The sequence below is a fragment of the Nomascus leucogenys genome, chromosome 8 (genome assembly GCF_006542625.1).
Source record: "Nomascus leucogenys isolate Asia chromosome 8, Asia_NLE_v1, whole genome shotgun sequence".
NCBI lineage: Eukaryota > Metazoa > Chordata > Mammalia > Primates > Hylobatidae > Nomascus > Nomascus leucogenys.
In genome coordinates, this window is record NC_044388.1 from 97,567,853 (window position 1) to 97,593,562 (window position 25,710).

General features: G+C 44.7%; 1 pseudogene across 1 annotated transcript; it reads right to left on the reverse strand.

Annotated features, from left to right (window-relative positions):
- Positions 1–102: 102 nt before the first annotated feature.
- GGTA1P (glycoprotein alpha-galactosyltransferase 1, pseudogene) lies at positions 103–21,720 on the reverse strand (annotated as a pseudogene). The gene is given in 5 exon segments (NR_132145.1): positions 103–1,367; positions 13,764–13,879; positions 14,916–14,981; positions 16,959–16,994; positions 21,637–21,720. The product of NR_132145.1 is annotated as a glycoprotein alpha-galactosyltransferase 1, pseudogene (transcript).
- Positions 21,721–25,710: the final 3,990 nt, after the last annotated feature.

Here is a 25,710-nt window from a genome sequence, read left to right on the forward strand (position 1 = left end):
TATTTCATGGCAAACTCACGTTGAGGCTTTGTTTTGACTTCATGCTGGGCACCTTGGCTCATTCAGGTTCCTTGGGACTCTGATCACGCACCACCATGATATCTACTGGGACACTCCACCAATCTTTCTCACAGAAGCCAAGCAACATCAGATGAGAAAAAGACGGACTACAGATGGCCTGAAGCAATCTGCTATTGAAGCCTTTTGAGGATTGCCAAGGCAAATGATGTCTTTACTGAGAGCTCTGCTGCACAGTAACTCCATGTTGCTTTAGACCCATCAGAAATAGGCAGACATTGAACTCAAGGGACAACCCCTTACAATCATATCTTGCTGCCAAACACTTCCCTTAGCACCCTTTTCTCCAGATGTTATCTGGCATGTGTAGAGTGTTTCTGGCTTTATCTCTGCCTACGACAAGTTCTTTTTGGTTCAGTTGATAGTATTTTCCCCAAACCCAGAATAGATAAGAAATCACTGGGAATTTATACCTGATTACCCTAGATTCATTCTTCCACATTACAAAGCCCCAAGTTACAAGGAGGAATGGTATGTTTTTGCCATGTTGGTGTTTCATTAGTATTTTTTGACGTTAAAATTAAGTGTTACTTTTCTGAGGAAGTAGCCAGAATACTTCTCTCTAAAATTCAGAAATTTACTGGCACAATTTGAAGCCAGACGTTATTTCTAACCAAATTACACTCTTTTGTCTGCCACGATCGCTTGACAGTTTTAATATCTGAAGGCAGGCCTATATGATAATCCCAGCAGTATTTTAAGGATAAGATTTTAGAGGGTTTGTTGAGAAGGAAATACTTGTTTAGGTGGCTTTCATCATGCCACTCGGCTTCTATGTCATTTTTCTTGTCCAAGAGGATTCCCTTAAAGCACTCCTGGGTGATGTTGAGAACCTGAATGGGTGTTCCTCTAAAAATGGCTGCATGGTAATAAAAACCCCCCGGCCAAAGGGAATGTATGCTGCTGACTTTTTCTGCCTCTCCTAGATAAAGTCATTGGGATCTGCCTTGTACCGCCAGGCCTATAGCTGAGCCACTGACTGGCCTAGGGTCTCCACCCCAAAATGGTCTTGGAAGACCTGGTCCACATCCATGCAGAAGAGGAAGTTGACCTCGTGTTGGATGTGGGCCAAGATGTGCTCCCCAGTGATCTTCATACGCATTATGCTGATGTCTTGCCACCTCTTCTCTCGCTTGACCTCAAACACTTTGAAGGAATGCAGAGGACCCAGCTCTATAAACAGCACCTTGGAGACATCATCCACCATGATGTAAAATATGACTTTGTGGCCGACCATGAAGTACCTATTAGCAGATGTTATGAACTCCTCCAATTAATGCTCATTATATCTGAAACAAAGAAGAAAAGCAAAACATTTACCCTCTGGGATTCCTGAAAGAAACCACATGCTGTTATAATCATCTTGTCTATATTTTATGGTTAGTAGAAGAATGATTTCTTCCCACCCCAGGTGTGTTTTCATGTTAGTGTAATACCCCGGCTACTCTCCACCATTCAGTCACTCAGTCCATGGGGAGCTGGAATGACTTCTCTGACTGCCAATTTTGGAAGAGCAACTAGAACTAGACATGCACTACCCTATCCTTTCTCTCCTCTGGCTCTTAGGAGCCAGCCAGTCCAAGAGAGCATGTGTTCTCAACTGCTGTGGGTTTTACAGGAAGCTTAGTACAGGATCTATTCTCACATCCAGAGGCCTGTAGGTGCCTGGATGCTTAAGTCTTTCTAACTTTGGGGGTTAAATATTTAGGAGGCCCAGGGCTTGCAGATATAAGCCACATTCTCCAATGTCAGCTTTAACTATAATGAAGGTAGTATTTACCACCCTCTGCTGGAATTCCTTACCCCTTTGTCCAATTTACCAACTGGTTCAGATTTTGGACAGTCAAAGATGGTACTAGTTCTTGAGCTCCATTCAAAAGCCCTAACATAAACCCCAATGTTGCTACTGCCAGACGAGATACAAGGGTGATGTGACCCTTGGATCCATTGGGGATGCATTAAGCCAAAACAGCAGCACTCTCTTGTCCTCTGTGATACAGAGAACGAGTTATGAGATCTAGATCTGCTTTCATGTTACATAGTTATCCTATGAGCCTCCCACTAGTCACTTAAAACACCAATCCATTGTCCACACAGCATCATCCAAAATACTAGTCCATCCAAATACTAGAATGAGCAACTTCTGATTTAACCTTATTTTAACTAGTTTTTCTTTATCTTAAAAAAAGGACTATGTTAGCAGTAAGCCACATTTGGTGGCTGAGTAAACATAGATGAAAAGAGAAGATAAAAAAATTAAAAGAAATAAAAAAAGGAAAAATAAGGACTATTTTTTTTAGAGAAGTTTTATGTTCACAAAAACATTGCGCCAAAAGTACAGAGTTCCCATATACCTCCTGCTCCCACATTTGCACAGCCCCACCCCTCCACTATCAACATCCCTGCACCAGAGTGATACATTTGTTACAATTGATGAAGCTACACTGACATATCACTATCACCCAACATCCATAGTTTACATTAGGGTTCACTCTTGGTGTGGTACATTCTAAGGGTTTAACAAAAGTATAATGACATGTATCCACCATTATAGTATCATACAAAATAGCATCACTGCCCTAAAAATTCTCTGAGCTTTGTTCATTAATCCCTGCCTCCCCGAACAATCCTGAACAATCACGGACCTTTTTACTGTCTCCGTAGTTTTACCTTTTCCAGAATGTCATATAAGCACACAGCATGTAGCCTTTTCAGTGTGGCTTCTTTTACTTAGTAACATGTCTTTTCATGACTTGATAGCTCATTTATTTTTAGCATGGAATAATATTCCATTGGCTGGATGTGACTTAGTTCATTTTTCTATTCACCTACCAAAGGACATCTTGGTTGCTTTCAAGTTTTGGCAATTATGAAATAAAGCTTCTGTAAATATCCATGTGCAGGTTTTTGTATAGACATAAGTTTTTAACTCATTTGGGTGAATACCAAGGAGCACGATTGCTGGATCGTGTGGTAAGAGTATATTTAGTTTTGTAAGAAACTGCCAAATTGTCTTCCAAAGTGGCTGTACCATTTTGCATTCCTACCAGCAATGAATAAGTGTTCCTGTTGCTCCACATCCTTGTCAGCATTTGGTGTTGTTAGTGTTTTGAATTTTGGCCATTCTAGTAGGTATTTAGTGGTATTTTAACTATTTATCTATTCATTTGAAAAGCATTGCATGCCGTCTCCCATTGCCAGGCACGGTGGCTCACGCCTGTAATCCCAGCACTTTGGGAGGCTGAGGCAGGTGGATCACAAGGTCAGGAGTTTGAGACCAGCCTGGCCAATATGATGAAACCCCGTCTCTACTAAAAATACAAAAATTAGCTGGGCGTGGTGGCTCGCACCTGTAGTCCCAGCTGCTTGGGAGGCTAAGGCAGGAGAATTGCTGGAACCCAGGAGGCAGAAGTTGCAGTGAGCTGAGATGGTGCCACTGCACTCCAGCCTGGGCAACAGAGCAAGACTCCATCTCAAAAAAAAAAAAAAAAAGAAGAAAAGAAAAACATTTTATTGGTGTCTTCTGTAAGCCCAAGCTATAGACTATTTGTGAAGCTATGCTATAGAGATTACCAGGAAGAGGAAGAATAAGCCAGATGGCTTAATACAACTTGGCCAAACCCTAAACACATGTGGACTGAATTTAACGTGCTGATCACACTACTGGCCAATCATGCTGTTTTGTGACTAATAATGAATGGCACTTCTTTTCGCTTTTTGTTGCTGCTTGGATTCCCTTTATTTGTTACCAAAATAAAGTGTGCTTTTAATGTTGGCATGTGGTAATCCAAGGGTTTATAGTATTGATTTTTTAAATGAAGAGAATATATCTGAGGAATATAAAAAGGGACTTCAGTGTGGCTCTGTGGCTAGTGGCCAGGAAATCCTTCAGTATTCTGGGACTTCGAGAAAAATCTATTGTGCCCTAAATCTTGGGAAACAATACTGGGGTGGGGTGGAGTGGGGTTGAGTACAGGAGAGATTAATTGTGAGGTTTCACATTGTTTAGAGATTAAAGCACTGCAGTTGGCTCCACGCATTGTTGCTTGAAAACAAACCAAACATTACACCTCCTAAAAGTACAAATCCACTTGTAAAAATTTATTGCTGCTGAGTACAAACAGTCCTCCCTTGTCTCAGAGCTGAGGGCAGAGTGCTTTCACCACGATGTGCAGTTTACAGTTTAGTTGTGCAGAGTTGGAATTGGATGGCTGAAGCCATTGTGGGGCATTGGGCAATGTTTTGTTCTTTTTGGAAACACCAGGATCAAATCAATCTGCAACGTGGCTGGGTTATCCCGTTTTGTGCCAAAGGATTAGGTGAGCTGGGTGGTTCACCTAATCTAATTAGGTGGCTTCCAACCTATATGAGTACAGCTTCTTCTAGTAAACATGTCAAAACTCCACAGTCACCTTTCTGTGTTAGAGAGACCACATAGGTCCCTAGGATCAGCACATTCAGTGACATTAGAACTTGATTGGTACTGTTAATGACAGAACAGTAATAGCTGCTGGGCTCTGGGTTGGGGAAGGTTATCTTTGGAGAACTATCAGATCTTTACAGAGCTCTCTTTTAAGCCCCACCTTGGCAAAGCTCAGATCAACCTGAGCCTTCAACTGTCTTTATACAAGGCAAAGGAATCGACTTTCCATGAAGCTTCTTCAGAAGAGATACAGAGGGAAAGGCCCAGAGAGCAGAAAAAAAAAAAGGAAAATTGGACTTTTAGTTTTATTTTGAAAGAAAAGGAAAATTCTCCAAAAAAAGCAAAATGGATTATCTTTAATAACTAATATTAGAGCTAGAACTTTCTTTCTTTTCTTTTCCTTTTTTTTTTTTTTTGAGACAGAGTCTCGCTCTGTCACCCCGGGGCGCGATCTCGGCTCACTGCAACCTCCGCCTCCCAGGTTCAAGGGATTCTCCTGCCTCAGCCTCCCAAGTAGCTGAGACTACAGGCATGTGCCACCACGCCCAGCTAATTTTTTATATTTTTAGTAGAGATGGAGTTTCACCGTGTTAGCTAGGATGGTCTCGATCTCCTGACCTCGTGATCCACCCACCTCGGCCTCCCAAAGTGCTGGGATTACAGGCATGACCCACCGCACCCGGCCTAGAGCTAGAACTTTCAAGTAAGAATAATTGTAGTTTTTCTGCATCATATGTTCTGAACAAGGAAGTTGAAACTGGAGCCTATCCAACCTTTGGAAGAGCAAGCTCTGACCAGCAAATCTTCTAGGGCCAAATCCTCCATGAGAGAAAAAGTAGAAGTGATCTGAGGAACCCATGGAAGAGTGGTCAGCTGTGTTCCAGCGTGGAAAGCCACTGTGCTTAGGTCACTCTGCACCTAGAACTTGCTATAAATCTCTCTGTAGTTGGTCCCGGGCCGTAGAGCATAGGAAAAAGAATGATGCACTCTGGGCTGTCTAGCAGCTAGCACTTGTGAAATTTCTAAAGGAAGCCATGGTGGTCAGGGAGGAGGTGGTTGTGGGTATGCTGTTGACCCTGGGCTTGGTGGGTGGAGCAGACATGTTTTCCTGCAACCCAAGGCCCTCATTTTGAGGTAGGAATGAGTGGACTTACCTACTATTATTTTGTTCTCAGTATTTTAGGGCCTCAGCAGAAAGGAGACTGTACCAGTTCCACGAAAACGCTCTCCTATCTAATAAATAAAAAAATCATGGCTGGCCTCCATCAGTTCAGGAGTCTCCACACAAATGTTTTGACAGTGGAACAAGAAACAGTCAAGGACAGTTTTATCAGTGACACCTACCTTCCAATAGCAAAAACCATCAACCCCACGGTAATTTTCTGTTTGGCATAATAATTTCCTAGGATGGCTTTTTTGTAAGTGCCTTCCCACACAACCGGCGCCTTCCATCTGGTCACTGTCACAACCTCTGGGTGTTTCCTGGTGATAAAACATAGAGTTCCCTGAGTCAGGGCAGCTTTGCCATTGTGGGGCAGAGACTGTCCAACGATAAGGGGGGTCAGCTATGATCTGCAGGGACTGTCCTTGAATCCTGACTGTAGCTTAACCCCAAACACTTGGCTGGGAGGTGTGCCATTTGCAGGGGTAGCATCTTCTGGGTGAGGAAGAGGAGGCTTTGGCTCAGGTGCCTCTGAGGGCTTTTTTTTTTTTTTCTAAGACAGATCTCACTCTGTCACCCAGGCTGGAGTGCACTGGCGGGATCTTGGCTCACTGTAGTCTCTGCCTCCCAGGTTCAAGTGATCCTCCTGCCTCAGCCTCTCAAGTAGCTGGGATTATAAGCGTGCCCCACCACGCCTGGCTAATTTTTGTATTTTTAGCAGTGATGGGGTTTCACCATGTTGGCCAGGCTGCTCTTGAACTCCTGACCTCAGGTGATCCACCAGCTTCAGCCTCCCAAAGTGCCAGGATTACAGGTGTGAGCCACTGCGCCCAGCCCTCTGAGGGCTATTTTGGGGGGCCCTTATGAGGCTCTTATCTCTACATCTCATACCTTCTTACCTCTTCTACTTTATTTTTTCTCTTCCTACTTCTAAATCCCTTTCCCTACTTTCCCAGCCCCTTCCTAGGCTACTAGTCGCACCTTTGGGTGTTATTTATCCCTGTGGATGTCATCTGATCCTAAGGAGATCCTAAGCCTTGATACAGGCGGATGAGAGAGTGACATTAGATTCAAAAGAGAAAAAGCTGTTTCTATTTGCCTTTTGCTAGAAGAGATATCTGGGTGGGAACCTGGTCATTGGCCAAAAAGGGCCCCAGATTAAAGGGATTCTGATGTTACTGCTCACTTTACAAACAAGGAGACAAAGGCGCCAGAAAGGAAGGCACTTGACAGAGGCCCAGCAAGGCCAAGACTGGAGCCTAGGGTTCTGGCAAGGACCTTCTCCTTAGACCAGGAGCCTCTTTACTAGGAACAGAAAAGGGGTGAGAGGGAGGGCGCTTTGCTGTGCTCAGAGAGCTTGAACGGGACTTGGCAAGGCCAACACAAACACAGGAAGCTATAACAAAGCACAAAACCCTGAAGCCCTGAAGGGTAAATGCAGAAAGCACAGAGCCGCAGGGGCCCCAGCATGAGAGTGGAGCTCCAGGCAGGGGGAGGCTCTGACTCCCTATTGGCTCAGGAGGTGGCTGCATTTTCCCCATTGGGAAGCAGAGACTGGCACAGGGTCATTTAGATTCAAACCCCAGTATGGGCCTGGCACCCTGCTTGGCATTTGCTTGTACTTTACTGGATTCACTGTGGGCAGCATCTTGGTTCAACCCCAGGAAGGCAAGTGACTGGGGCAAAGTCCTGGTGATCCCTGCTGGCTGCACTGCCGTGGCCCTGGTGAGGCTGTCAGGGAGAGGTTAGCAAATAACTTGAGCCCGCACGGCCAGTGGAGGCCTGGGTTTTCACAGAACCGCCCTACCCATCAGCAAAGTTGGGTTTTTCCCACAGCGAGGCTGATGAGTACAGCTGGGTCATCCCCTGCCTCATCCCAGCCTCAGAGTGGAAAAGGGGCCTCAGTAGACTCTCCTCTCAGGCCTCCGGTCCCTTGTCCCCAAATGCTGCACCCTGTAGTTCTTGAGGTGACTCTGCCCTCCCACCCCAGCCGCAGGCCTCACATCTGGTCTGCTTCCCAGATTCCGCCACAGCTGGAACTGGCCTGCTTCCTACATTTCATCCCTAATGCTGAAATTGCTCCAGGTTTGTCCAGATGGCAGACAGGTGAAACACTTTCAGGGTGCTCTCCTGGTTCACCTCATCTTGTCTGGAGTCTCAAACTCTAAGACTTAGCTCTGCCCTCAGCACCCCAGTTACGCCTGCTGCATGGAGGACACAGTTGCCCTTGGTTTCCTTCAATCATGAAAGAAGCTACTGTGCACTCTGCACCAATCTGTGCCAGGCACCCACCACATACACTTTCTCATTTAGTCTCTGCAACAGCCCTGCAATGTATCATGTTCATGGTCCAGGTAAGAAAACCAAGTCTCAGAGCAGCTTACTATCTTGTCCAAGGCCAAACATCTGGTCACTAATGATGCCAGCTAACACACACTGAGCAATTCCTTTGGGACCAGGCACTGTGCAAAGGGCTCACCCTTCTGAGGTAGGTGCTATTTTGATTCCCATTTTATCAGTGAAGAAAATAGCACAGAGAAGTCAAACAACTTGCCTGAGATTGCACAGCTAGTAGGGGTTAAAGCCGGGATTGAAACAAGATCATCTGACTCTGGATTCCATGCTCTGAGCTGAGCTACCACGTACACTATTTCTTATATGCCTTTTCTTTCCTCTGCTGATGAAGTTGGGGTTAAAACCCAGGTTTGTCCAGATCTAAACGTAACCCTATTTCCACTTAAAAAATAAGCCGGGCATAGTGGCTCATGCCTGTAATCCCAGCACTTTAGGAGGCCAAGGCGGGTGGATCATTTGAGATCAGGAGTTCAAGACCAGCCTAGCCAACATGGTGAAACCCTGTCTCTACTAAAAAAATACAAAATTAGCCAGGCGTGGTGGTGCACACCTGTAATCCCAGCTACTTGGGAGGTTGAGGCAGGAGAATTGCTTGAACTCAGGAGGCGGAGGTTGCAGTAAGCCAAAATCGTGCCACTGCACTCCAGCCAGGGCAACAAGAGTGGAACTCCATCTCGAAATAAATAAATAAAGAAACAAAATAAAATAAAAAGTAACCATTTTTATTTGCATTGGCATTTTTGTCAATTCAGACTGAGAAATGATGAGCCTTTTTTGTTGTTCTTTTTAGTAGCTTGCATGGTGCTTTTAGTTCTATAAAACTCCCATCTTTGTTGAATGACGAGATTGCAAACCAGAAACCAAAAACCAAAAAACACCCACATAGCTATCTTATACTTCTATAACCATTTCTGAACTTAGAACTCTCTTATTCGTTACACCTCATTCATTGCATCTTAGTTTTAGCTTGTCAAAGATCTTTTAGTAGCTCTAACATAGCCCACTAGCTAAGTCTTATAACTGTGTATAAGCTGGACAGTTGGTAATATTATTTTTTAAAAAGGAAAAGGAGGAATAGGTATACTTATTTAATACTTATTGTGCACCAGAGGCTAAGTGCTTGACTTTCATTCTCTCATTTGATCTTCATGACCATTCTATGAAGTGGGTGATATCATCATTCCCATTTTGCAGATCAAGTGGAGGGTAGGAAAGAAGGAGAAGGGTATGGAGCCTTTTGCCATTTAATTTATATAAAAGACCCAAATGGGGTGCCTGATCCCCCGACCCACATTTCCCAGTTCCCTGCTCTATACCAGGTCATCCTGCTAAGCACTGAGATGGGAGAAATGAGACCCAGTCCTTCCCCTTGAGAATCTCGCAGTCCCAACAGGTGGTCCGCCTGTTACACACTCCTCAACCGCATGATCACTCAGTCCAGGTCTTCTAGAAGGACTGAGTCAGAAAACCAGAGTCCAGTTTAGTTATTTGGATTCCTTCAAGCCGGAGGAAAAAGTAGCAACATTAAAAATTAATGTTGAATTAAAAATTAAAATATTCTATTTCCCAGCTGTTAATTATTTGATTCCACTGACAATTCCAACAGGTCAGTGACCCTGACTACAAAGCCACACAACAGCCTGAAAATGCAGGCAGCTGGGGAGAAGGGGGCAGAGGGAGAATGAGATCAAGATCAGCTTCCTGGATGAACTGCTGCATCAAGGAGTCTTAGTCATCAAAACCCACAAAACCCCCCAAAAAAGAAGTGACGGAGGGCAGCTCACACATGTGAAAAGCTAGTCTTTGATAATGGCAACTGCCAGAGAAGTCCAAGATCACAAAGATGGGGCACAAAAAAGAAAGGAAAAAGTGCCAGGAAAGAGCTGCTCAGATGCTTTCCTTCCACATAGGACATGCAACGGTGTGACGCCAGTGTGAGGAGTTCCACAAAAGCTTCCCCCAAAATAAAAGGGCCCCCTAACCAAAGCACACACCTCCCTAGGTTATTGACAGCTTTAACAATTTATATATTTATTTATGGCACATTTTGGTACCCAAGGGGTGGGTAGAAGAAGAGTTAAAATTCTTTTTTTTTTTTTTTTCAGACAGAGTTTCGCTCTTGTTGCCCAGACTGGAATGCTGGAGTGCAATGGCGCAATCTTGGCTCACTGCAACCTCTGCCTCCTGGGTTCAAGTGATTCTCCTGCCTCAGCCTCGTGAGTAGCTGGGATTACAGGCATGGGTCACCACACCTGGCTAATTTTGTATTTTTAGTAGAGACTGGGTTTTGCATATTGGTCAGGCTGGTCTCGAACTCCCGACCTCAGGTGATCCACCCACCTCGGCCTCCCGAAGTGCTGGGATTACAGGCGTGAGCTACCATGCCCAGCCGGAAGCATTAAAATTCTATGAATCATGGAGTAGGTTAAAAAAAGATGTGGAATACAGGTGATCTTCCCACCTTAGCCTCCTGAGTAGCTGGGACTACAGGCATGCGCCACTGCATCTCCTAATTTTTTATTTTTTTGAAGAGACAGGGCTTCACTAAGTTGCCCAGGCTAGTCTTGAACTTCTGGACACAAGCGATCCTCCTGCCTCAGCCTCCCAAAGTGCTGGAATTACAGGCATGAGCCACTGCGTCCAACACAATCATTATTGACTGAATTCCCTCTAAGCAACAGCAGGCTGGCTAGACAAGGACGCAGAGAAAAGCTGATGGCAACATGAACAGGGTTGGCATGGCGGCTGTCGAGTGGAGAGAAGGGGATGAAGTGGAAAGGATTTCGGAGGAGGAATTGACAGAACATGCTAATGAATCAGACTGTGAGGTAGACAGAGGAAAAGGTCTCCCAGACTGTGTGTCTTGAGCCATTTACTGGGATGGGAAATGAGGAGAACAAGGGTGGGGTGGAATTGAGAAATCCATTCTGGCCATGTGAGACATGCAGAGATGTCAGGCAGGCAGGTAGACACAAGTCACAGCTCAAGGCAAAATCTGGGCTAAAGATTTAAATGTAGGATGGTATCTAATCTCACTAATGGTACCTAATGCCATGAAAATGGATGAGAGCACATTGGAAAACGGTGTATAAGCTGGGCGTGGTGGCTCATGCCTGTAATCCCAGCACTTTGGGAGGCTGAGGCAGGCAGATCACCAGGTCAGGAGATTGAGACCATCCTGGCTAACACAATGAAACCCCATCTCTACTAAAAATACAGAAAACTTAGCCGGGCGCAGTGGTGGGTGCCTGTAGTCCCAGCTACTCGGGAGGCTGAGGCAGGAGAATGGCATGAACCCGGGAGGCAGAGCTTGCAGTGAGCCGAGATCGCGCCACTGCACTCCAGCCTGGGTGACAAAGCGAGACTCCATCTCAAAAAAAAAAGTATATAAAGAACAGAGAAGAGGATGCTGGACTTAGCTCCCATAAACTCTAATCCCTGACAGCTGGGAAGAGTGAGCTGCCTCTCTAGGGAGATGGTCACAAATGAGGATGTGGTGTCATGGAAGCAAAGTGACCTTGATATGGAAATATGCACAATATACTGTGGTTTTAGGTAGTTTACAGAAAAGGATACTTTTTTTTTTTTTTTTTGAGGCAGAGTTTCGCTTTGTTGCCCAGGCTGGAGTGCAGTGGCATGATCTTGGCTCACTGCAACCTCTGCCTCCTGGGTTCAAGCAATTCTCATGCCTCAGCCTCCTGAGTAGCTGAGATTACAGGCGCCCACAACCACTCCCAGCTGATTTTTTGTTTTGCAATAGAGACGGGGTTTCACCATATTGCCCAGGCTGGTCTTGAACACCTGAGCTCAGGCAATCCACCTGTCTCGGCCTCCCAAAGTGCTAAGATTACAGGCGTGAGCCAAAAAGGATACATTTATACAAAGTGTATTTATTTGTTCATCCATTCCTTCATCTAATCATTCATTTATGCAAGAAATATACTTAGATGCCCTGAGAAGACTTAAATTTGGTGCCACTTCAAACCAACATTCTTTAAATAATCTGCTTGTGTCCAGAAGCAGTGGCTCATGCCTGTAATCCTAGCATTTTGGGAGGCTGAGGCAGGGGACCACTTGAAACCAGGAGTTCAAGACCAGCCTGGGCAACATGGCAAGACCCCGTCTCTACAAAAAATACAAAAATTGGCCAGGCCTGGTGGCGCATGCCTGTAGTCCCAGCTGCTTGGGAGGCTGAGGCGGGAGGATCGCTTAAGCCTGGGTGGTGGAGGCTACAGTGAGCCATGATTGTGCCACTGCACTCCAGCCTGGTGGCAGAATGAGGCCCTGTCTCAAATAAATAAATAAATAAAGGATAAGATAAGATAAATTAAAAATAAATATCTGCTCCCTATTCATTTGGAGATGAAGCCATGCAAGGGGAAGAGTGAAGAGGGTGAAAGCTGGTGACTGTGGTCTGTCCCTCCTCTCTGCCCCCAATCATTCAGCCCCAGCCCCACCTCTCAAGTCCTGCTCAGCAAAGCACAAGTGCCACAGTAAAATTGCCCCATTCTCCTTAGAAGGGCCTTTGGGGACCATCTCTGGCCCATCTAGCCTGTCCCTGGGGGAGTCTCAAACCCCCATCTAAGGGGCTTTATCAAAGCAACAGTGCTTCCATCTTCTCACATTTCTATGAGTGGTTTAGCATTTCAGAGATGCCTACCCTGTTGTGCAGATCATCAGATGACATATGGGAAGCCAAAATTCCCATCCCTCCACACTGGCATGGATCCCTTATCCCCAAACAATAAGAGAACTTGCCAGAACATATTCAGTCTTTCCAGAGCCCAAGCTCCTTCACAATGGGATAGATGCTATTTTCAGGCTGGGCATGGTGGCTCACACCTGTCATCCCAGCACTTTGGGAGGCCAAGGCAGGAGGCTCACTTAAGCCCAGGAGTTCAAGAGCAACCTGGACAACATAGTAAGACCCTGTCTCTACAAAAGAATTAAAAATTAGCTGGCCGTGGTGGTGCACACCAAGCCTCCTTACTCAGGAGGCTAAGCCTGGGAGGTCAAGGCTGCAGTGAGCCACGATTGCACCACTGCACTCCAGCCTGGGTGACAGAGCAAGACCCCATCTCAAAATGAATAAAAATTAAAAATTAAATTTAAAAAAATGATGCCATTCTCTCCTGATTACTCTGATGATACCTCATTGCACATCTCCAGCACATACCATATGCCAAGCTCAGGAGCACCCTGTGACTCTGTCCAGATGTCCCATAAGCACCTGCATCCACATGCATTCCTAATGGAGGTCCCCACCTCCCCCAGCTCTGAGGCCTGTGTCTCCTCCAGTCCCCTTTCTGGCCAATGGCACCGCCACCCACCAGTCTCTCAGGTCTCAAAGTCACCCTGGACAGCTTCCATGTCCTCATTCCCAGAACCACATCCTTCCGGTTGATCCTGCCTCCTACCAATCCAGGCAAATAATAGTTTTACAGTAACGACCCCATAAGACCATGAACTTCTCAAATACGACCATGTTGATTGATTTCTCCTGTCTCCTCTCCCTAACACAATGCCTAGCACAGTGTTTTTGACCATAACTCACAGTGAGAAATATACTTTACATTACAATCAAATAGATGCACATATACATATGTCTACTGTTAAAGGTCTAATATGCTAAGGCTCTTTCTCCCAAATCAGGAGTGTTTTCAATGGCCCTGTTGCCTCCACTATCACACCACCCCCTGCAGGGCCATGGATTTGCTGCACAGGGAGTGAGGCCACTTTTCTTACTTTGGATTAAACCAGTCCCGTAGCCGAAGCTCTGTTGTGTCATTTTCCTTTCTTTGGTCTCCTGTCTTCCTTTTTCTTTGTCTATGTCTTCTTCCCCTTGTTGATAATTGTGGATCCTAAGCACAAAGGGAAGGTAAACCAGGTAAGGCAGGGAAGGTGACTGTGGTGGTCAGAGAACTGGTGAATATCTTGTGGAAATGTGTTCCAAGGCAGATTATGCATGCACTAAGTGAACTGACCAGAAAAAGGCTCTAGGCACTAAGCTTTATTCACAAAGACATATTTTTGATGAAAAGATGGAGTACTCAACTCATTACCCTTCCAAGTCAGCACAGTTAACAATTTAATGACCCAGCAACCCTCAGGTTATTTCAGGGGGGGTGAGGGAAACTTGATAAGACAATTCTTCTAAGAACATTTTAGTTTATGATTGTCTTTCCTGCAATCTAAACTTTAGCCCAGGCCAGGCATGGTGGCTCATGCCTATAATCTCAGCAATTTGGGAGGCCAAGGTGGGCAGATCACCTGTCAGGAGTCAGAGACCAGCCTGGCCAACATGGTGAAACCCTGTCTCTACTAAAAATACAAAAATTAGCCAGGTGTGGTGGCGGGCACCTGTAATCCCAGCTACTTGGGAGGCTGAGGCAGGAGGATCACTTGAACCCAGGAGGTGGAGGTTGTAGTGAGCTGAGACCACACCATTGCACTCCAGCCTGGGCAATAAGAGCAAAACTCCATCTCAAAAAAATAAAAATAAATAAATAAACTTCAGCCCAAGCCTCAGCCCCCAAGTTAACTGAAACAAAACAAAACAAAACAAAAAACTTATTTATCTGGACGTGTTAGTGCATGCCTGTAGTCTAGCTACTCGGGAGGCTGAGGCGGGAGGATCACCTGAGCCCAGGAGTTTGAAGCTGCAGTGAGCTATGTTTGCACCACTGCACTCCAGCGTGAGTGACAGCGAGACCCTGTCTCAAAAACAAAACCAACCCTCAAATGTCCTAGTCCCACTCACAAAATATTCTTCATATAATTTCAATAAGCAAGAAAGATGAGTGACTGAGAAGGTCATGAACATGAAATCATTGTGTGTGGACCCTCTGCAAGCACCAGGTGGATGGGCAAACACCGACGGCTGTCTGATCGCCTTACCCATTGTTAAACCAGCTCAGAAACGACCAGCCCTTCTGAGCACTGCTGTCATCAACTTCTGGGTTTCTGAGAAATGAAAAAAGTTACAAATATTTTTACAAAATGTGGTGTCCCCAAACTTAGGGTTTCCAAATTCTTTCTATAGCCGAGATTACTTTAAAAAAATAAAAAAACTTAAAATGCCAATTTATAAAACAGACAGAAATGAGACACTCTAGCTGAACGAGAGAGAACAGACCTGAAGCTCCCTCAATCTCTCCTCCCTTGGGTAGCCCCCAGCCCTCAGCTCATCCTGGGGGCCCTAGAGGAAGAGAAGGGAAAAAGGGGCTGGAGTGGGGGTGGTATTGATGCATAAACCTGAGTTCTAGATCTGCCACTTACTGGCTGTGTGACTGTGATAGGACATTTTCCCTCTCTGAATTTTGACTTTCTCCTCCAAAAAGTATAGTTAATAATACTAATAACAGACCTACCATGAGGGTAATTTTGAAGACTGAATGAAATAGCATACATAAAAGAGCTTTATGAGTTGAAAATGACTGTAACAAGTTATAGGCTTCATGAAAAACCAATGCATGTTTCCATGTTTCTTTAGCTAAAATCAGCAGAATTCAGATTGTTGTAAAAGTCTAGAGAAAAATTCGGGTTGCCCAAAGGTTAGCAGTAACAGCCTCAGGAAATCTGACGGTGGCTGAGCAAGAAGTTCAGGAAACTACTTAGAAGCCACGGTAGCCACCCATTTGAGAACGTTTCCACGCTCTCATTCATTGTGAAAGTCTCTTCAAGGTGGAGGGTCAGGCACGGTGGCTCACGCCTGTAATCCCAATACTTTGGGAGGCTAAGGCCAGCTGGTCACCTGAGGTCAGGTGTTCAAGACCAGCCTGGCCAACACAGTGAAACCCCATCTCTACTAAAAATACAAAAAATTAGCCGGGCGTGGTGGCAGGTGCCTGTAATCCCAGCTACTCAGGAGGCAGAGGTGGGAGTATTGCTTGAACCCAGGAGAAGGAGGTTGCCGTGAGCCAAGATGGCACCACTGCACTCCAGCCTGGGCGAAAGAGCAAGACTCCGTCTCAGAAAATTAAACAAAAATAAAAAGAAAAGAAAGAAAAGAAAAGGTGGGGGCCTTCTGGAGGATGGGGAAAGAGGAAAGTCCGATAGACAAATACGGTGGTGAGGTAACTCATGAACAGACATAATATTATGAAACCTGTTTTAAAGCCTATTAACTCTTGGAAGTGTTTGAGATGGCTTCCAATACATAGGTACAATAAACAGAAAAACAACACAAGAATAAAAAACACAAGAGAGAACAGAAAGAAGTACATTGATTTAGTCACCCAGGTATATATTTTCACATGACCTCAGTCATCCCAAAGAAAAGTTTCACCTTTACTTTCATTTCAGAACTGAGATACTGGCTGGGTGGATTTCAGCAAATTTCCAAGGTCACATGACATGTGGGCATAAAAGCCAGGATTTCACACCAGGCGATAAATTATATCAGAAATGAAGGCTGGGGTAAGTACAAGCAGTTAAGTGCAATACTTTGCTCTGAGCTTTCTGACAACCAACCCAACCATTGGAAATATAAAGGTTTAGATGGCTCTCATTTTCTTTTCAAAAAATAAGAAAAGAAAATTTTAATGATACACACTAGTTTCTCAAGGGGCTCAAATTTTTTTCCTGATGTTTATTCTTAGAGCGATTTCTTGCATGGGTCTTTATATAACATTTAAAGGGCAGAATAATAGACAATATCTCCCCAGATACTTTCTATCAGCAAGACAGGAATGTTCCCCAAATGACACTACTTAAGAGAACTTTGAGGAGAACTGAGGGCAAGATACAACCCATGGTTCTATACAGATAAGTCTATGGAAGCTGCAGAAATAACATTCCAGATCCCCAGGGATCCACCCACCCATCACTCCGACTTTGGCCGAACGCCATGTCTGGTTGCCATGTGAAGAACAGACTGTAGGGGGTGCCAGAGTGGCTGTGGGAAACATCCCCTAGAAATCTAGAATTCAAAGCACTTATTTTGAGTGATATATCCACAAGAAAGAGCCTTCTGGGCTAAAAGCAAAAGAGAAATAAAAACATATCATGTTACTTCTAATTCTGAGAAAGGCGATTTTGTAACCATTATCACTGAGCCCGGGGCTGAGCTAAGAGCCTGGGTTTTAGCTGCTTCCCGGTTTCTACCTTCCTTTGAGACATAACAAATGACATCAGGAGGCTGGAAATTTCCACGTCAGGATCTCAAGGGGAAACGTTTTCTGCAAAATCTCAAATTGTGTGTTTGTGTGTGTGTATTGTAGAGACAGGGTTTGGTCATGTTGCCCAGGCTGGTCTCAAACTCCTGAGCTCAAGAGATCCACCCCCGTTGGCCTCCCAAAGTGCTGGGATTACAGGTGTGAGTCACCACGCCTGGCCTCAAATTCTGTTTTGTTTTTTTTTTGTTTGTTTTTTAAAAAAGAAGACAGCTCTCCATTGCAGAGATGGGTCCTCTCCTACCACCTACTCAGGTGCCTGGTGATGACGAAGGCCCTGAAAGGATGGAAATGCCGTGGCCCAGACATCCTTCCCCCAGGATTTATCTTCCTCCAGAAAAAAAAGCATCAACTGCAGAGCCTAATGCCATGGCCAACTCAGAGTCTTCTGTAGAACAGCTCCAAAAAGCATTTCTTTAACTAATGAAGGCAGTGAGACTCTTAAGCCCCTACAAGTGCTGCAACCTAGCACTCAGAACCCTACCTGGCACTCAGGCCATGGATTTATAGATTCAGGTTCACCGACTTTTCATATCTCCTCAACAACCCTTCTCCTTACCCTCCTCTCCAGAATCCTTCAACAGCACAATGATCACAGCAATATCCACATTGCAGTGGCTTTTAAACATGTATTCATGCTTTAAGCCTCCACTCAAATGCCATCTTTTCAATGCCTTGCTTGATATGATCCTAGCACAGTGCCTGGTACTGTCTGATCGCCTTACCTATTGTTAAACCAGCTCAGAAACCACCAGCCCTTCTGAGCACTGCTGTCATCAACTTCTGGGTTTCTAAGAAATGAAAAAGTTTACAAATATTGAGTAGTGGATACTCAATAAATATTTGTGAATGAATGCAGAACAGTGGATCCTCCTCCAAGCCAAACATAATTTTTGCCTCCTTGAACTTTTTTTTTTTTTTTTTTGAGACGGAGTCTCGCTCTGTTGCCCAGGCTTGAGTGCAGTGGCACGATCTCGGCTCACAGCAACCTCTGCCTCCTGGGTTCAAGCAATTCTCCTGCCTCAGCCTCCTGAGTAGCTGGGGCTATCGGCACACACCACCATGCCTGGCTAATTTTTGTATTTTTAGTAGAGACGGGGTTTCACCATGTTGGTCAGGCTGATCTCGAACTCCTGACTTCAAGTGATGTGCCTGCCTCAGCCTTCCAAAGTACTGAGACTCCATCTCAAATAAAAACAAAAACAAAAACAAAAACAAAACAAACAAAAAGAATCGGAGGTAATGCATAGCAAGGGTCCTGGCACATGCCCTCAATAACTACTTATTGGCACATGCCCTCAATAAGTAGCTCTTATCATGATCACCACCATCATGAATATTTCATCATAATTTTGAAGGCTTCCTCTATTTCTCTAAAATTCGAAGATTATTTTTTCATCCAGCCTGAAATCAAATGCTATCCCAGATGATATTCTTTCAATACGCTTTACTGACAATTCTTCTATTTACTAATTGGTTGACATGTTTGAGTTAGTTATTTTTAATCCATTTTAGCTTAGTGCTGCCTACCTGTGTAAGGTTTGTGTCCTCAGCTCACCTCAAGCTATCATGTGGCCAATTCGTAAAGTGGCAAAAAAAACAAAAACAAAAAAGAACTCCTCCCCTTGAAGTTTCTTGCAGATGTTCAAGTGGATTCTGCACATCAGAGGATGTTGTGGCCAGAGTCCAGGTGCCAGACGATTAGCCTGAAGAGCAGCCAGAACCTGCTCTGGCTACCATGCAGAGAGAGGGTGCCCAGAAAGTAACCCTCTTTCTGAGAGGCTGGTGTATACACGCACGTTTGAGCCTTTGGCTCAGTTATGCATGTACAACTCTGGCTACAATTCCAAACACCAAAGTTATCTAATCAAGTGTTCAAACTCAGAGCTTGAAGGTTATCCAAGCAGACATTCCAACTCCAGGCAGGAACCCCAAAGGGTACTTGTTCTTCTGTTGGACTCTTCCAACTGCTAGAGCTCTTCTATTTGCCAAAATCTCCTTTCTTGTTCTGCCCTCTGGAACAGATCATGATGATGATGACTGTTATGAAGTGAATGTTGTATCTCTTCAAAATTCATGTGTGGAGGCCCTGCTCTTAGTGTGATGATATTTGGAGGTGGGGCTTTTGGGACGTAATTAGGTTTAGATGAGGTCATGGGAGTAGGACCCCCATGAAGGAATTAGTGTCCTTACAAGAAGAGGGAGAGGCAGTAGCTTACTTGCTCTCCATCACGTGTGGATACAGGGAGGAGGTGGCCATCTGCCAGCCAGGAAGAGCCCTCACTGGGGGTCTTGGACTCCCCAGCCTCTAGAACAGACAGAATTAAATTCCTGTTGCTTAAACCACCTTGTGGTACCTTGTTGTAGTGACCTGAACTAAAATGATGATGAGGAAGAGGAGGAGGAGGATGACAGCTAGCATTTATTGAGTGTTTATTAAGCCCTAGGCATTGCTTCCCAGTGCTTTATTCACAATAACTTATTTAATTCTCCCAACAACCCTATGAAACGGGTACTATTATAATCCCTCCCCCAACTTTTTTTTTGAGACAGCACCTCACTCTGTCACCCAGGCTGGAGTGCAGTGGCAGGACCACAGCTCACTGCAGCCTCAACCCCCCAGGCTCAAGTGATCCTCCCACCTCAGCCTCCTGAGTAGCTGAGACTACAGGTGTGCACCACCATGCCTGGCTAATTTTTTAATTTTGTTTTTGTAGAGACAGGGTCTTGCTATTTTGCCAGGGCTGGTCTTGAACTCCTGGGTTCAAGCAATCTGTCCTCTTTGGCCTCCCAAAGTGTTGGGATTACAGGTGTGATCACCATGCCCAGCCTATTATCTCCAATTTTTAAAGATAGGGAAACTAAACAAGAGCAGAGTGGCTGAGTAACTTGCCCAAGGGGCAGCCTAGCTCTAGAGTCTGAGTGGGAAACGTCCTCAGCCCTCAGTTGCCTAAAGAGTTCCAGGGTCCCCACACCAAACTCTGAGTCATCTCTTCTTTGAACTAAATCCCCTCAGTTTTCTCAATTCAAAAGACCTAGTTTCCAGACCCTTTTAACTTGATCACACTCTAGTTTGCCATGTTTTTCTTAAAATGAGTTGTTCAGAATGAAACAAAGCAACATTCCAGAAGTGGTTACATCTGTGCAGCACCGCAGGGACTAATGGCTCCAGCATTCGGAGATTTCTTCTGCTACTGATGCATCTAAAGGCACAGTTCCATTTTTAGTAACCAGGACAGTCCTCCTAGCTCATCAAATCTTAGAATTTAAGAATCAAAAGAGGCCAGGCACGGTGGCTCACGCCTGTAATCCCAGCACTTTGGGAGGCTGAGGCGGGTGGATCATTTGAGGTCAGGAGTTCAAGACCAGCCTGGCCAACATGATGAAACCCTGTCTCCACTAAAAATACAAAAATTAGCTGGGCGTGGTGGCACACGCCTGTAGTCCCAGCTACTCGGGAGGCTGAGGCAGGAGAATTGCTTGAACCTGGAAGGCAGAGATTGCAGTGAGCCGATATGGCGCCACTATATTCCAGCCTAGGTGACAGAGAGAGACTCTGTCTCAAAAAAAAAAAAAAAAAAAAATCAAAAGAGATATTTGAATGTTAATCCAGGCTGCCATCTTGAACTTGGGGGCCACTGAAACACTCCACTGTGAAAATATTAATGGTACCAAAATAGCTCTGTACAACTTAATTGTACAGTAGATTTTTTGAACCTTAAGGCTGAGCTTTTCCAGTCTTTTGAGTCAAAGGCATCAGGCATTTCTGTGGCTGCTTGTGAACACTGCTGTCAGAAGCCTCTCCAGCTGGAATCTCCAAGGCATTGTAGTTTCAAAAGGCACAGAGGCAGCTCATATATTTGGGGTGAATCCATAGATGAATTTGAAAACTTAGAAATGCTTAACTCATTTTGCTTTTCAAAGTTAAACACACACACACACACACACACACACTCTCAAAGATTTTAGCCAGGCACAAATGAATCACCAGGAATTCAGTATGTATTTTGCAGCAGAAGTCAACAACTGAAGTTGCTCCTTTAAATTCTGCAAATATTTCAGGATTTCAAAATTCAGGGTGGATTTCTCATGGAATTCCTGTCTGAAATTTCTTAAGGTAATTTCCGTATTTGATCATACAAGTTATTTAAAATTACATTGGGCTTAATTTGATCTCATTTTCTCTGGATCTAGCCTACTGTTACAAAAATTATGATATTAGGAACAAGGGAGGAAGGAAGACAAGTAGTTAGCCAGAAGTCATTTGGGAGAGCTAATGATTTTAAAGACAGTCCAGGGCTTAGGGATTCAGGAAGGGTGGAATCCCTTATTTATGGTTTTAGTTAATCCTAATTTCAATTCAACCTGGCAACTTGGATGATACTAGTAGGATAGAATCATAGCAGTATTTTCATCCACATCACTTCATCATGTTTCATAATTACCTGTTGATATATTCCCAAAACGATCACAGTTCAGACAACCAGCATTGACAGAATTACTTTTCCTTTGACATTCATTATTTTCTCCTGGGAAAAAAGAAGAGGGGAGAAAAAAAGAAAAGATTAAATAAATGAACTTCAGAGTGAGATGTGGTTTTTAAAAAATGATTTTACCTAATTCTTTTTTTCAATTATTATTATACTTTAAGTTCTGGGATACATGTGCAGAACGTGCAGGTTTGTTACATAGGTATACATGTGCCATAGTGGTGCACCCAGCAACCATCATCTACATTAGGTATTTCTCCTAATGATATCCCTCCCCTAGCCCCCCACCCCCTGACAGGCCCTGGTGTGTGATGTTCTCCTCCCTGTGTCCCTGTGTTCTCATTGTTCAACTCCCATTTATGAGTGAGAACATGCAGTGTTTGGTTTTCTGTTCCTGTGTTAGTTTGCTGAGAATGATGGTTTCCAGCTTCATCCATGTCCCAGCAAAGGACATGAACTCATCTTTTTTATGGCTGCATAGTATTCTATGGTGTATATGTGCCACATTTTCTTTATCCAGTCTATCATTGATGGGCATTTGGGTTGGTTCCAAGTCTTTGCTATTGTGAATAGTGCTGCAATAAACATATGTGTGCATGTATCTTTATAGAATTATTTATAATCCTTTGGGTATATACCCAGTAATAGGATTGCTGAGTCAACTGGTATTTCTGGTTCTAGATCCTTGAGGAATCACCACACTGTCTTCCACAATGGTTGAACTAATTTACACGTCCACCTAATTCTTTCTAAAAGGATACATTTAGGATGATCTAACTAGAGCTGAGGAGTCTGTTCTACCTTAAATTGCGTAGACCTGCAGTGGCAGATCAGGCCAATTTGGTTAATAGAGGAGGCTGCCTGCATTGGGAAGGGTGCTAAGTCCACACTGGGGCTCAGAGGGGAGGTATCCCTATCTGCCATGGATGTGGGAGACAATGGAAGTACCTGTACATGGTTCCCAGGGACTCCAGTTGCCTCCCAAGTCTGATCGCCCCACCTTTCATCTCGTGACTGTGAGGAGCCACCCCATCCCCAAGCTCCATGCCCTTGGTATACTGAGAACACATTCCCCTGCTCAGAGGGGAAAATGACCCTGGGTTTACAAGCTAGGCCTCATCCACTTCCCAGCTACCCCCAGCATAGCCCCATCACACTCACAGGCAGGCAAAAAAAATTGGTGCACAGCAGGTGCATAGATATTTCCTGATCGCTGCGTGAAACTGCTTAAAAAAGCAGGGGTGCTGTGTGAAGAATAGCAGGCCAGGAAGTACTTCAATGTGGGTTATCAGGGAAGGCTCGCTGTGTAGGTAAAAGTAAAGTCAGTCCCAAGGGATAAAGAGGGATGGAAAAGGATGAAAAGCACCATAAGAAGGAATGAGGCTATTTTGGGAGCAGCATCTGTAACAGGCTGACAGGTGAAAAAACTTCTTGTATTTAAACAGACAGCATTAAAGAAGAAAAATACTCTCACCTCAGCATGGCTGGATCCAAGGAGGGGTGCTAGTTGGCAACAGGATGGCAGACAGGGCAAATAGACCATGAAAGGTGTGGGAGGGAGGGAAAGGAGCCACAAGCACCTCGGAAGCCAGAGAATAACCAGATTTAACTTCATGCAGAGATGCTTGCCTGTGTGCTGGGGTGTGAGGGTGGATCAGAGCTGACAGCAGCGTGGAGAGTGAGGTGGTAGACTACTCTGATGGCCAAAACCAAGGGGTGGCTGTATTGCATACATGTTTTTTTCTTGGCTGTATGTTATGACGTTTTCACATCTTCAAAAACCTCTCTGGCTGGGGAGATAATGTCCTCTTCTGTGACTAGCCAGTTCTTAGAGATAGCCAGGGCTCAGCTAGAAGCATGTCTTTGATATACAAACAAACCAATCCTGAGCTGTAGATCTTCACCCGCCCTGCACACCCCAGGAGGCAATATGACTTGGCCTTAAACATCCCATCAAGGCCAGGTACCAGGCAACTAGGGGCCATCCCTAGAGCTTAAAGCCCTCCGCAATTACTCAAACTAGTCCATCCTAAACTGTTCACCCTGCACTGTCTTTCTGATGGAAACCCCAATAAGGGCTCTGGCCTCAGTCTTCCCCTTGCTCCCTGTCTTCTGTCTCCTGACTACCCTCGTGTCTTTCCCATGTGGTCCCATGTGGTGTGCTATGCCTACTGTTTTTTGGACCCGTGAGCATAATAAACATTATTTTTTCCTGAGCCTTTCCTGTGTCTCCTCTTGTGATCACACTGGACTGACCATCACAAAAAAGAATACAGAACAGTGGGCTGTGTTAAAAAGGAGGTAGAGAGATGGAAAGTGGTAGATTAATCAAAATATACCTTGGCAAGAGAATTGATAGGATTTGGCTGGTCATGTAGGTGTCAGGGACAAGGGAGAGGAAAGAAGCAAGGTTTCTGTCTAAGCAGTCAGGTGGACAATTGTAGCATTTTCTGAGATGGGTTGGATGGAAGATGAATTGGTTTGAGGGATAAGAATCATGAGTTCCCAATTGGACATGTTAATTTTGATGTGTCTACACTCCTAAATGGAGATGACAAGAGGCAAATGGACATTCAAGTCTGAAGTTCGACAAAGATGTGGGCTAGACATGCAGTTGGAAGAGTTGTTCACATATGGAAGGTAGTTAATGTGAAGGAAATGAATGAGGCTGTAACTGTCTTTGCAAAGTTATAACTAAATAAATTATGACAGTGAAAGACATCAGACCTAACCAATACCATCTTGCTTCTAACCTCTAACCTGTCATCCATTCCTGAGCATAGGCTTAACTAGCCTTTGGAAGGAATTTAGTTTATAGTTTAAATAATAGCCCTTCCCAAAAGCTAAACTGTAAAATGAATGAAAGGTCACCAGCCACCAAGTTAGAATGAGAGGGGCTGGAATTCTAAATATTACTAGCCATTATTCTGGAGGTCATAAGATTTTCCGGGAGACTGATTTGAGTAATAATAAAACTTCGGTCTCCCGCACAGCTGGCTCTGTGTGAATTATTCTTTCGCTTTTGCAATTCCCCTGTCTTGATAAATCAGCTCTGTCTAGGCAGCGGGCAAGGTGAACCCCTTGGGCGGTTACAAGGTTACCTTGTGAGAGAATATAGAGAGAGGAAAAGGAAAGAAGCTGGCCCTGGGCTGAAGCCTAAAAATGTCAACGTTTTGAAGTAGGATTGAGAAGAAGCCCAGGAGGGTGGAAGAAAACCAAGACTGTGGACCTCTGGAAGCTAAGAGGAGACAGTGGCCAGCTACACACCAAATGTCATTGCTTTGTGAAACCACATCCTACCCCCGCCCAGCCAGCAGCTGAGTTCCCCTTCTCTTCTTGGGCTCCCCCTGTCTCTATTCACGTTGCTGTACATGTTGTTTTTGGAGGTGGCTCTGCCTCCGGTATCAGTTGGTCTGTGAGCTTCCTGAGGGCAGGAGGTGTGTTTTATTCAACCCTGAATCCGCAGTGCCTCACATAGAGCACACGAGGCACTCCATTAATGTTTGCTGAGTGAATGAAATCAAATAAGAATGATACTTAAATTTGTCCTCTGGACACAGGTCATTTTCCAATTCTTTTCAAAGAGATTTCTTAGATGATTCCAGACTCAGATCTCATATCTTACAAACCCTTTATTATGAAATCCAGTTAAAGAAGAGAAAGAATGGGATCTTCAGAAAGTGAGCTCTGTTTGGAAACAAAAAAGCCAGGCTGAATTCAATGTTATAACCTAACTTCCAGCTTTCCACACAACCGTGATGGGCAGTATTCCAGAGACCCTGAGATGATGAGTTTGCTGGGTAAAGCTCAGTCTCAGGCCTTTTCCCTCTAAGTACCATATAAGCCAGCACATACAGCCCCAGGCCCGTGGCAAAGTCAGAAAAGGTAGATGGCTGCAGGCAACTCATCCCCCACTGCTGAGAAAAGCCACTAGAGTCTGCATCCGAAGCACTAGCATTGAGTGCTGGAAAAGTCTTGGTTTCGGGTGCAAAAACCTAAAGCTGTGGCCACCTCTCTGTGCCGATGTCC